Source organism: Gordionus sp. m RMFG-2023, unplaced genomic scaffold (genome assembly GCF_954871325.1).
Source record: "Gordionus sp. m RMFG-2023 unplaced genomic scaffold, tfGorSpeb1-WG-v2 contig_315, whole genome shotgun sequence".
Classification (NCBI taxonomy): Eukaryota; Metazoa; Nematomorpha; class Gordioida; order Chordodea; family Parachordodidae; genus Gordionus; species Gordionus sp. m RMFG-2023.
In genome coordinates this window covers 3,917-16,409 of record NW_027051043.1, presented here as the reverse complement: position 1 = coordinate 16,409, position 12,493 = coordinate 3,917, and the positions used below count along the sequence as shown (strand labels likewise).

The 12,493-nt window shown below is 24.0% G+C and overlaps 1 long non-coding RNA gene across 1 annotated transcript; it reads left to right on the top strand.

Moving 5' to 3' along the window:
• The first annotated feature begins 2,962 nt into the window (after positions 1 to 2,962).
• On the top strand, positions 2,963 to 3,748 carry LOC135930696 (uncharacterized). Its single transcript, XR_010572857.1, has 2 exons — positions 2,963 to 3,330; positions 3,618 to 3,748. It is a non-coding gene; the product is annotated as an uncharacterized LOC135930696 (long non-coding RNA).
• The last annotated feature ends 8,745 nt before the right edge of the window (positions 3,749 to 12,493 follow it).

The following is a 12,493-nucleotide window of genomic DNA, read 5'->3' as shown; positions in this document are numbered from 1 at the left end:
TGGTAATTCTAATTCATCTAATATTGAATTTTGATTTTCAGAATCTGATGATGAAATATTTATATCCATGCAAATGCTAATCTATTAAATTAAAATATAAAATATTCAAATTAATAAACTTTAATCTTATCTTCTCTAGCAGTAGCACTATGGTACGTTAATTGCAATAAGAAAAAGGAAAAAGTAAAAACAGCTGATTAAAAAAATATAAGACTTTTTTGTTAAAAAATTAGATTAAATATTAATTTTTCAAATAAATAAAAATATAAGCTTTTTTGTTAAAAAATGCGGATTAATATTAATTTTTCAAATAAATAAAAATAAAAAGTGTTTTTAAAATTGAACGAACGTAAAATTGAACGCGTTCATCAAAGAAAAGGAACGCGTTCACGTTCAAAGTTCGTCAAAAAAAAGGAACGCCGTTCATCACCTTTTTTCAAAAAAACGAACTTCGTTGAACGCGTTCGTTTACAACACTACAAATAAAATTAAAACCGTAATTTATTTCAAAGAATTAATAAAAAAATTGAAAAGATCTTAAAATTTCCATTTTTTTAATATATTATAATGTAATGTTATTATAATATTTTTCTCGTAAAAAAAGCAATAAATCAATCAAATTACACATTAATCATTTTCTTTGTTATTTTTATTTTCAATATTATTTTTTAGCCTTTCGTATCATGGGTATCCCGTCTTTACAGAGAATCTTTTATAGAGAATGCAAATATAGAGAAACTTTTATAGAGAAAACAATTGTAGAGAATGTCGTTTATAAAGAATATCGTTTATAGAGAATGATTTTATAGAGAATTTATTTTATAGAGAAACTTTTAAAGAGAAATCAATTATAGAGAATGTCGTTTATAGAGAATCTCATTTATAGAGAATGATTTCGTAGAGAATCTCGTTTATAGAGAATGATTTTATAGAGAATTTATTTTATAGAGAAACTTTTAAAGAGAAAACAATTATAGAGAATCTCATTTATAGAGAATGATTTTATAGAGAATCTCGTTTATAGAGAATGATTTTATAGAGAATTTATTTTATAGAGAAACTTTTAAAGAGAAAACAATTATATAGAATGTCGTTTATAGAGAATGATTTTATAAAGAATGATTTTATAGAGAATGATTTTATAGAGAATGATTTTATAGAGAATGATTTTATAGAGAATGATTTTATAGAGAATGATTTTATAGAGAATGATTTTATAGAGAATGATTTTATAGAGAATGATTTTATAGAGAATGATTTTATAGAGAATGATTTTATAGAGAATGATTTTATAGAGAATGATTTTATAGAGAATGATTTTATAGAGAATGATTTTATAGAGAATGATTTTATAGAGAATGATTTTATAGAGAATGATTTTATAGAGAATGATTTTATAGAGAATGATTTTATAGAGAATGATTTTATAGAGAATTTATTTTATAGAGAAACTTTTATATAGAAAACAATTATATTTAAATGTCGTTTATAGAGAATCTCGTTTATAGAGAATGATTTTATAGAGAATATTTTACAGAGAATTGTTTTACAGAGAATTATTTTATAGAGAATATTTTACAGAGAATTGTTTTAGAGAGAATTATTTTATAGAGAAGGATTTTATAAAGAATAAAACAATTATAGAGAATCTCATTTATAGAGAATGATTTTATAGAGAATCTCGTTTATAGAGAATGATTTTATAATTTATTTTATAGAGAAACTTTTAAAGAGAAAACAATTATATAGAATGTCTTTTCTAGAGAATGATTTTATAGAGAATTTATTTTATTGAGAAACTTTTATATAGAGAAAACAATTATATTTGAATGTCGTTTATAGAGAATCTCGTTTATAGAGAATGATTTTATAGAGAATATTTTACAGAGAATTGTTTTACAGAGAATTATTTTTTAGAGAATATTTTACAGACAATTGTTTTAGAGAGAATTATTTCATAGAGAAGGATTTTATAGAGAATAATTTTATAGAATTTTATAGAGAATGATTTTACAGAAAATGAATTAAGTATTATTTTAGAAATAAATTTTCTCAAAAAAAAACAAGCCATATGCCTTCATATAAATTCTCGGAACCCTTGAATAAAAAAAAGGAAAAAAATAATCTTAAAAGAAATTATTCACATTCCTGATTTGTATTGCTTATGAATAATTATGATAATATTTTTGAGTTTCCTGTTGTTATTTTTTTTAAAATACGGAACAATTAGAAGTAGTAATGCTTAAATTATGAAAATGTTTCCTTCTTTATCAGTTTCTATTAGTGCTTTGCTTTAACTAGTAGAGTAGCCATTAAAAAAAACTATTAGCAACAAAGCCAGCCTTACACCAATTGTTTTAGAAAATTTTGTCAATATTTAGTTGCTTTGTGCATTATTTTAATCTGCTTAGCCCGGCCCCGATTTTTTAAAAATATATTATATATTTTTAATTTGCCTAGATAATAATGGTGATTTAAAATATTTGGTTTTAAAATATATGGCCCGGCCCTAGTTTTTTCAGAAAAAGCTTTTTTTGACCCGGCCCGTGTATTTAAAAAAATAAAATTTTAGGCTCGGCCCGGGTATATTTAAAAAAATTAAAATACTGCCCGGGCTTAAGGTCGGGCCAGGTCTCTGATTTATAGTGCGCTTTTATAATTTCCCTAATAAATCTAATTTTACCAATTCCGAAGAGAATCTACCCTGGGAATTTCATACGATTGCGCCAATATTTTTTTGTATTTAATAATTTTATTTTATTTTATTTTTTCATTTTAAATCATAAATTGAGCGCGTTTTATTAAATTTTAAATTTGATTTCACTGAAAATGCATTATAATTGTTGTAACTGTTGAAAAAAAGAAGAAATAAATTTAATATAATACATCAAATGTCAGTTATTTTCTGACAGGGGAATTAAGTTTTTCCTTGGGGGAAGAAGAGGAGATAAGGATCACGGGGTGTGTTTCATTGTTCGGAAAAACCCGTAGTGGGAGATTGGGAGATATTGGATTTGATGTCAGCTGTGGACCTTTGGATGTCATCTGTGGACCTTTGAGAAATGAAGAATTGGATAATTATATTATATTATATTTTTCTACATATTTTATGTTAGATTGTTGTGGTTTTATTGGAAATAAAGATAATTATGTTAAATATGGATCGTTGTTAATGGTCAATGGTATTTATTTAATATTATTAGAAAGAATTATTTTGGGTTGTTAAGTTATATAATTGAGAGTAAAGGGCATTTTTATTATATTTAAGGTAACTTTTTTTATTGTTGCCAGCTGACCAAGATCGAAAGAGTGGGTTGATTCGGTTTTAAAGTAAAACAAAATTTTTGTTGTATACATATTACATAAGAGAAATTTTGACAATGCAATGTACTACAAACTATACAGATACATGAGTTTAAGGATTTCTATACTTTTATATTTAACTTAAAAGGTGTAAGATAGAAAGTATGTAATGAGTATTAGGCAGAAATATGGAAATAAGATCAGGAATTTAAGACAGTAATATTTGGTATATTATCTTATGTCTAGATGTATATGGTACATACAATCTTGATCATTATTTGGTATGCCTTAAAACTCATTGAATGGTGTTATAGGTATTCCGTCATAGGAAGCTGAAAGACCTCATGAACAGCAGGACAGAAAGGATTGTTAAATATTTAAATATGTGAAATTTATGAAAATATATATGGATATAGACTTTTGTAATAAAGTGTGTATTATTTAATTATGCATTTTGGGTTTGTAAAGGGATGAATATGTATGGGATAATTTATTATTAATTAAGGTTAATATATTGCATAGGTAACATATGATATATTTAACTATGAATTATTATTTATAATGTTAATATATTGTATAGGTAACATATGATATATTTAATTATGAATGAGAATTTGAAGGAATTGAACTTATGTAATATGTATACAACAAAAATTTTGTTTTACTTTAAAACCCAAAGCTACATCTTTATAAATATTTCCTAAAATGAATATAAAAATCCATCTTTAGGTATTAAAAATAATTGCGAAACTTGGCCGAACAAAGATTAAAAATAAAATTACAATACATACGTATATAAATACATTTAATATTATATATGAAGGAACAAATATATAATATGTAGAAAATACAATATTTTCCATCTAGGAATTACTCAGTATCCTAAGAAAAATATACCATTTCTACCTAACTCTGTCATCACAATTAGCACAAATTCACAAAAATGTAGAATGCAAAGTAACAAAAATTGATAATATAATGGGCTATATGGTATATATGTAAAGAATTTTTAATATACCTTCACAATATAAAATAATTTGAGTCTTTTCTTTAAAAATATGTTCATAATTAAATAGTAAAATGTGATGTGTTATAAAATTATTAAAAAGATTTAAAAAAATGTATTATGCAGCATAAATTTACAAAAAAAAACTTTCCCCAGTATGCAAACTAAACAATATTCTCACTTCAAGGCATACCCATCAACACGGGCTGACCTTATCTGTAAAAATATTTTCCCTTCACATCATTGCATACCACACAAATAATATAATAATTGCAAATAAAACTTCTTATAAAAATTTATAATTTAAAAAAAAATATATATATTAAATATAAAGATTTCATAATTTGGAAAAAAAATATTATACACCATCTAATGTATCATACAAATTCCTATCCAATTTATATATACACTAAATGCAGACACTAAATCAAAATAACTATCCACATCTAACATTATAGATATTATTCTGACTTCATCATACTTCAATTCCTTCAAATTCGTAAAACAAAATTTTTGTTGTATACATATTACATAAGAGAAATTTTGACAATGCAATGTACTACAAACTATACAGATACATGAGTTTAAGGATTTCTATACTTTTATATTTAACTTAAAAGGTGTAAGATAGAAAGTATGTAATGAGTATTAGGCAGAAATATGGAAATAAGATCAGGAATTTAAGACAGTAATATTTGGTATATTATCTTATGTCTAGATGTATATGGTACATACAATCTTGATCATTATTTGGTATGCCTTAAAACTCATTGAATGGTGTTATAGGTATTCCGTCATAGGAAGCTGAAAGACCTCATGAACAGCAGGACAGAAAGGATTGTTAAATATTTAAATATGTGAAATTTATGAAAATATATATGGATATAGACTTTTGTAATAAAGTGTGTATTATTTAATTATGCATTTTGGGTTTGTAAAGGGATGAATATGTATGGGATAATTTATTATTAATTAAGGTTAATATATTGCATAGGTAACATATGATATATTTAACTATGAATTATTATTTATAATGTTAATATATTGTATAGGTAACATATGATATATTTAATTATGAATGAGAATTTGAAGGAATTGAAGTATGATGAAGTCAGAATAATATCTATAATGTTAGATGTGGATAGTTATTTTGATTTAGTGTCTGCATTTAGTGTATATATAAATTGGATAGGAATTTGTATGATACATTAGATGGTGTATAATATTTTTTTTTCCAAATTATGAAATCTTTATATTTAATATATATATTTTTTTTTAAATTATAAATTTTTATAAGAAGTTTTATTTGCAATTATTATATTATTTGTGTGGTATGCAATGATGTGAAGGGAAAATATTTTTACAGATAAGGTCAGCCCGTGTTGATGGGTATGCCTTGAAGTGAGAATATTGTTTAGTTTGCATACTGGGGAAAGTTTTTTTTTGTAAATTTATGCTGCATAATACATTTTTTTAAATCTTTTTAATAATTTTATAACACATCACATTTTACTATTTAATTATGAACATATTTTTAAAGAAAAGACTCAAATTATTTTATATTGTGAAGGTATATTAAAAATTCTTTACATATATACCATATAGCCCATTATATTATCAATTTTTGTTACTTTGCATTCTACATTTTTGTGAATTTGTGCTAATTGTGATGACAGAGTTAGGTAGAAATGGTATATTTTTCTTAGGATACTGAGTAATTCCTAGATCAATATTAAGGTGGATATAAATCAATATACGTCCAGATTGTCTGTGGTATCGTATCCCATCAATCTTAATAGGTTGTGGAATTTACCGATCGAGCCGCTACCGACCGCTGGCGCTGGCGGGGGCATGATAGCGTGGTCGCGGGGCGATACCCTATTCGCGAAGAGGTTGGCCATAAGAATGGGGTCGCCTCCAACATCGAATTGTTGGACATCTGGTAAGTAATTGTTATCGTTATAATTTATTATTTCACGATCATTACGCCGTTCCTATCCCAGAAATTTTTGAGGAAACCACGAACGTTAGCCTAAAGATTGAAAAGCATAATAAAGGACGCCTCAGAAATAACTCTGCACCGTCAGATAATACTAGAGCAATGTCCGAATCAGCGAGAACTCAACTAAAAGCCGACTTGGATGCAGTCAAAGTACGTCTAGAAACCATAGCCACAGAATCGACTGGAAAAATGGATCTTATGGAAATACTTAATTCATTTTCTGTAAAATCATTCTCTATAAAATTCTATAAAATTATTCTCTATAAAATCCTTCTCTATGAAATAATTCTCTCTAAAACAATTGTCTGTAAAATATTCTCTAAAAAATAATTCTCTGTAAAACAATTCTCTGTAAAATATTCTCTATAAAATCATTCTCTATAAACGAGATTCTCTATAAACGACATTCAAATATAATTGTTTTCTCTATATAAAAGTTTCTCAATAAAATAAATTCTCTATAAAATCATTCTCTAGAAAAGACATTCTATATAATTGTTTTCTCTTTAAAAGTTTCTCTATAAAATAAATTATAAAATCATTCTCTATAAACGAGATTCTCTATAAAATCATTCTCTATAAATGAGATTCTCTATAATTGTTTTATTCTTTATAAAATCCTTCTCTATAAAATAATTCTCTCTAAAACAATTCTCTGTAAAATATTCTCTATAAAATAATTCTCTGTAAAACAATTCTCTGTAAAATATTCTCTATAAAATCATTCTCTATAAACGAGATTCTCTATAAACGACATTTAAATATAATTGTTTTCTATATAAAAGTTTCTCTATAAAATAAATTCTCTATAAAATCATTCTCTATAAAATCAATTCTCTATAAAATCATTCTCTATAAAATCATTCTCTATAAAATCATTCTCTATAAAATCATTCTCTATAAAATCATTCTCTATAAAATCATTCTCTATAAAATCATTCTCTATAAAATCATTCTCTATAAAATCATTCTCTATAAAATCATTCTCTATAAAATCATTCTCTATAAAATCATTCTCTATAAAATCATTCTCTATAAAATCATTCTCTATAAAATCATTCTCTATAAAATCATTCTCTATAAAATCATTCTCTATAAAATCATTCTCTATAAAATCATTCTTTATAAAATCATTCTCTATAAACGACATTCTATATAATTGTTTTCTCTTTAAAAGTTTCTCTATAAAATAAATTCTCTATAAAATCATTCTCTATAAACGAGATTCTCTATAAAATCATTCTCTATAAATGAGATTCTCTATAATTGTTTTCTCTTTAAAAGTTTCTCTATAAAATAAATTCTCTATAAAATCATTCTCTATAAACGAGATTCTCTACGAAATCATTCTCTATAAATGAGATTCTCTATAAACGACATTCTCTATAATTGATTTCTCTTTAAAAGTTTCTCTATAAAATAAATTCTCTATAAAATCATTCTCTATAAACGATATTCTTTATAAACGACATTCTCTACAATTGTTTTCTCTATAAAAGTTTCTCTATATTTGCATTCTCTATAAAAGATTCTCTGTAAAGACGGGATACCCATGATACGAAAGGCTAAAAAATAATATTGAAAATAAAAATAACAAAGAAAATGATTAATGTGTAATTTGATTGATTTATTGCTTTTTTTACGAGAAAAATATTATAATAACATTACATTATAATATATTAAAAAAATGGAAATTTTAAGATCTTTTCAATTTTTTTATTAATTCTTTGAAATAAATTACGGTTTTAATTTTATTTGTAGTGTTGTAAACGAACGCGTTCAACGAAGTTCGTTTTTTTGAAAAAAGGTGATGAACGGCGTTCCTTTTTTTTGACGAACTTTGAACGTGAACGCGTTCCTTTTCTTTGATGAACGCGTTCAATTTTACGTTCGTTCAATTTTAAAAACACTTTTTATTTTTATTTATTTGAAAAATTAATATTAATCCGCATTTTTTAACAAAAAAGCTTATATTTTTATTTATTTGAAAAATTAATATTTAATCTAATTTTTTAACAAAAAAGTCTTATATTTTTTTAATCAGCTGTTTTTACTTTTTCCTTTTTCTTATTGCAATTAACGTACCATAGTGCTACTGCTAGAGAAGATAAGATTAAAGTTTATTAATTTGAATATTTTATATTTTAATTTAATAGATTAGCATTTGCATGGATATAAATATTTCATCATCAGATTCTGAAAATCAAAATTCAATATTAGATGAATTAGAATTACCATGGCCCAAATATCAAAAATATTTCACTGTTTTAAAATCAATTCCGAGATATCCTTTTTTTTGACGAGGAAGAAGAGGGCAGATTGGAGGATGATAACATAGCTCAATTTTTTGAAACAATGGATAAAACATTAAATGTTTTTAATAAATTCCCCCTTTTAAAAGAATTGTTTATCAAGTATAACACCGCAATCCCTTCATCTGCCCTTGTTGAGCGAGTTTTTAGTATAGCTAACGCTATATTAACTGACAAGCGTTCATGCCTATCAGATGAAAATTTTGAAAAGCAATTATTATTAAAAATTAATAAGAAATTTTTTTTATAAATTTATTTTTTCATCGCTCTATTATATTGTACATATAATTATACTATCAAAATAAAACTATTATTTTTTATCATGGCTAATATATTGTGTTGAAAAATATAAGGCATTTATTTATATTAAATTTTGAAAAAATTTATCATAAAATTTTGAACATATGAACGCGTTCATGAACTTGAACGCGTTCTTTTTTTTGAATTTGAACGTGAACGTGAACGCGTTCGATTTTTGTCAATGAACGTTGAACGCGAACGCGTTCGATTTTTTTAAAAATGTTTACAGCACTAAATTTTATTAATTTTTAATTTATATTTTTAATTAAATTATATTTATTTATTTAAAAAAAATGGAATATAATATATTAAAAAAATGGAAATTTTAAGATCTTTTCAATTTTTTTATTAATTCTTTGAAATAAATTGCGGTTTTATTTTTATTTAATTTTTATTTTTAATTAAATTATATTTGGTTATTTAAAAAAATGGATTATAATATTTCAATTTTTTTATTAATTCTTTGAAATAAATTGCGATTATAATTTTATTTAATTTCATTAATTTTTAATTTATATTTTTAATTAAATTATATTTGGTTATTTTAAAATAATGGAATTTTTAAAATTATATGTATATTCTATTTAAGTTTTTTTTCAAAACTAAATTGATAGTAAGTATAACGATATTGTGAGTACTGGATTAGGGAAAAGGCTAACATCTTATATGCAATTTTGAATATTTTTATATCATTCTACTCAGAATTAAATTTTCTATCCAATTATGCTTAGATGTATTTTTTTACTTTTCCGGTTCAAAAAATAACATTTTTGTCGCGAAAACGTTCGAAGGGAAAAGGCTAATATCTTTAGTTTAATTTTATAAATTTTTATATCATTGAACTCAGAATTAAATTTACTATCTAAATATGCTTTGATGTGATTTTTTAAGTTTCGGTTCAAAAAATAAATTTTAAAAATTTTTTTGTGGTAAAAACGTTGGAAGGGAAAAGGCTAACATCTTATATGCAATTTTGAATATTTTTATATCATTCTACTCAGAATTAAATTTCCTATCCAATTATGCTTAGATGTACTTTTTTACGTTTCCGGTTCAAAAAATAACATTTTTGTCGCGAAAACGTTCGAAGGGAAAAGGCTAACATCTTAAATTTAATTTTATAAATATTTATATCATTGAACTCAAAATTAAATTTCCTATCTAAATATGCTTTGATGTATTTTTTTACGTTATCGGTTCAAAAAATATATTTTAATAATTTTTTTGTGGTAAAAACGTTGGAAGGGAAAAGGGATAGGAAATTTAATTCTGAGTTCAATGATATAAAAATTTATAAAATTAAACTAAAGATGTTACCCTTTTCCCTTCGAACGTTTTCGCGACAAAAATGTTATTTTTTGAACCGGAAACGTAAAAAAATACATCTAAGCATAATTGGATAGGAAATTTAATTCTGAGTAGAATGATATAAAAATATTCAAAATTGCATATAAGATGTTAGCCTTTTCCCTTCCAACGTTTTTACCACAAAAAAATTATTAAAATTTATTTTTTAAACCGATAACGTAAAAAAATACATCAAAGCATATTTAGATAGGAAATTTAATTCTGAGTTCAATGATATAAAAATTTATAAAATTAAACTTAAGATGTTAGCCTTTTCACTTCGAACGTTTTCGCGACAAAAATGTTATTTTTTGAACCGGAAACGTAAAAAAATACATCTAAGCATAATTGGATAGGAAATTTAATTCTGAGTAGAATGATATAAAAATATTCAAAATTGCATATAAGATGTTAGCCTTTTCCCTTCCAACGTTTTTACCACAAAAAAATTTTTAAAATTTATTTTTTGAACCGAAACTTAAAAAATTACATCAAAGCTTATTTAGATAGGAAATTTAATTCTGAGTTCAATGATATAAAAATTTATAAAATTAAACTTAAGATGTTAGCCTTTTCCATTTGAACGTTTTTGCGACAAAAATGTTATTTTTTGAACCGGAAACGTAAAAAAATACATCTAAGCATATTTAGATAGGAAATTTAATTCTGAGTTCAATGATATAAAAATTTATAAAATTAAACTTAAGATGTTAGCCTTTTCCCTTCGAACATTTTCGCGACCAAAATGTTATTTTTTGAACCGGAAACGTAAAAAAATACATCTAAGCATAATTGGATAGGAAATTTAATTCTGAGTAGAATGATATAAAAATATTCAAAATTGCATATAAGATGTTAGCCTTTTCCCTTCCAACGTTTTTACCACAAAAAAATTATTAAAATTTATTTTTTGAACCGATAACGTAAAAAAATACATCAAAGCATATTTAGATAGGAAATTTAATTCTGAGTTCAATGATATAAAAATTTATAAAATTAAACTTAAGATGTTAGCCTTTTCCCTTCGAACGTTTTCGCGACAAAAATGTTATTTTTTGAACCGGAAACGTAAAAAATTACATCTAAGCTGATTTTGGATATGAAATTTAATTCTGAGTAGAATGGTATAAAAATATTCAAAATTGCATATAAGATGTTAGCCTTTTCCCTTCCAACGTTTTTACCACAAAAAAATTTTTAAAATTTATTTTTTGAACCGATAACGTAAAAAATTACATCAAAGCATATTTAGATAGGAAATTTAATTCTGAGTTCAATGATATAAAAATTTATAAAATTAAACTTAAGATGTTAACCTTTTCTATTTGAACGTTTTTGCGACAAAAATGTTATTTTTTGAACCGGAAACGTAAAAAAATACATCTAAGCATAATTGGATAGGAAATTTAATTCTGAGTAGAATGATATAAAAATATTCAAAATTGCATATAAGATGTTAGCCTTTTCCCTTCCAACGTTTTTACCACAAAAAAATTTTTAAAATTTATTTTTTGAACCGATAACGTAAAAAATTACTTCAAAGCATATTTAGATAGGAAATTTAATTCTGAGTTCAATGATATAAAAATTTATAAAATTAAACTTAAGATGTTAGCCTTTTCCCTTTCAACGTTTTCGCGACAAAAATGTTATTTTTTGAACCGGAAACGTAAAAAAATACATCTAAGCATAATTGGATAGGAAATTTAATTCTGAGTAGAATGATATAAAAATATTCAAAATTGCATATAAGATGTTAGCCTTTTCCCTTCCAACGTTTTTACCACAAAAAATTTTTAAAATATATTTTTTGAACCGATAACTTAAAAAATCACATCAAAGCATATTTAGATAGGAAATTTAATTCTGAGTTCAATGATATAAAAATTTATAAAATTAAACTAAAGATGTTAGCCTTTTCCCTTTGAACGTTTTCGCGACAAAAATGTTATTTTTTGAACCGGAAACGTAAAAAAATACATCTAAGCATAATTGGATAGGAAATTTAATTCTGAGTAGAATGATATAAAAATATTCAAAATTGCATATAAGATGTTAGCCTTTTCCCTAATCCAGTACTCACAATATCGTTATACTTACTATCAATTTAGTTTTGAAAAAAAACTTAAATAGAATATACATATAATTTTAAAAATTCCATTATTTTAAAATAACCAAATATAATTTAATTAAAAATATAAATTAAAAATTAATAAAATTAAT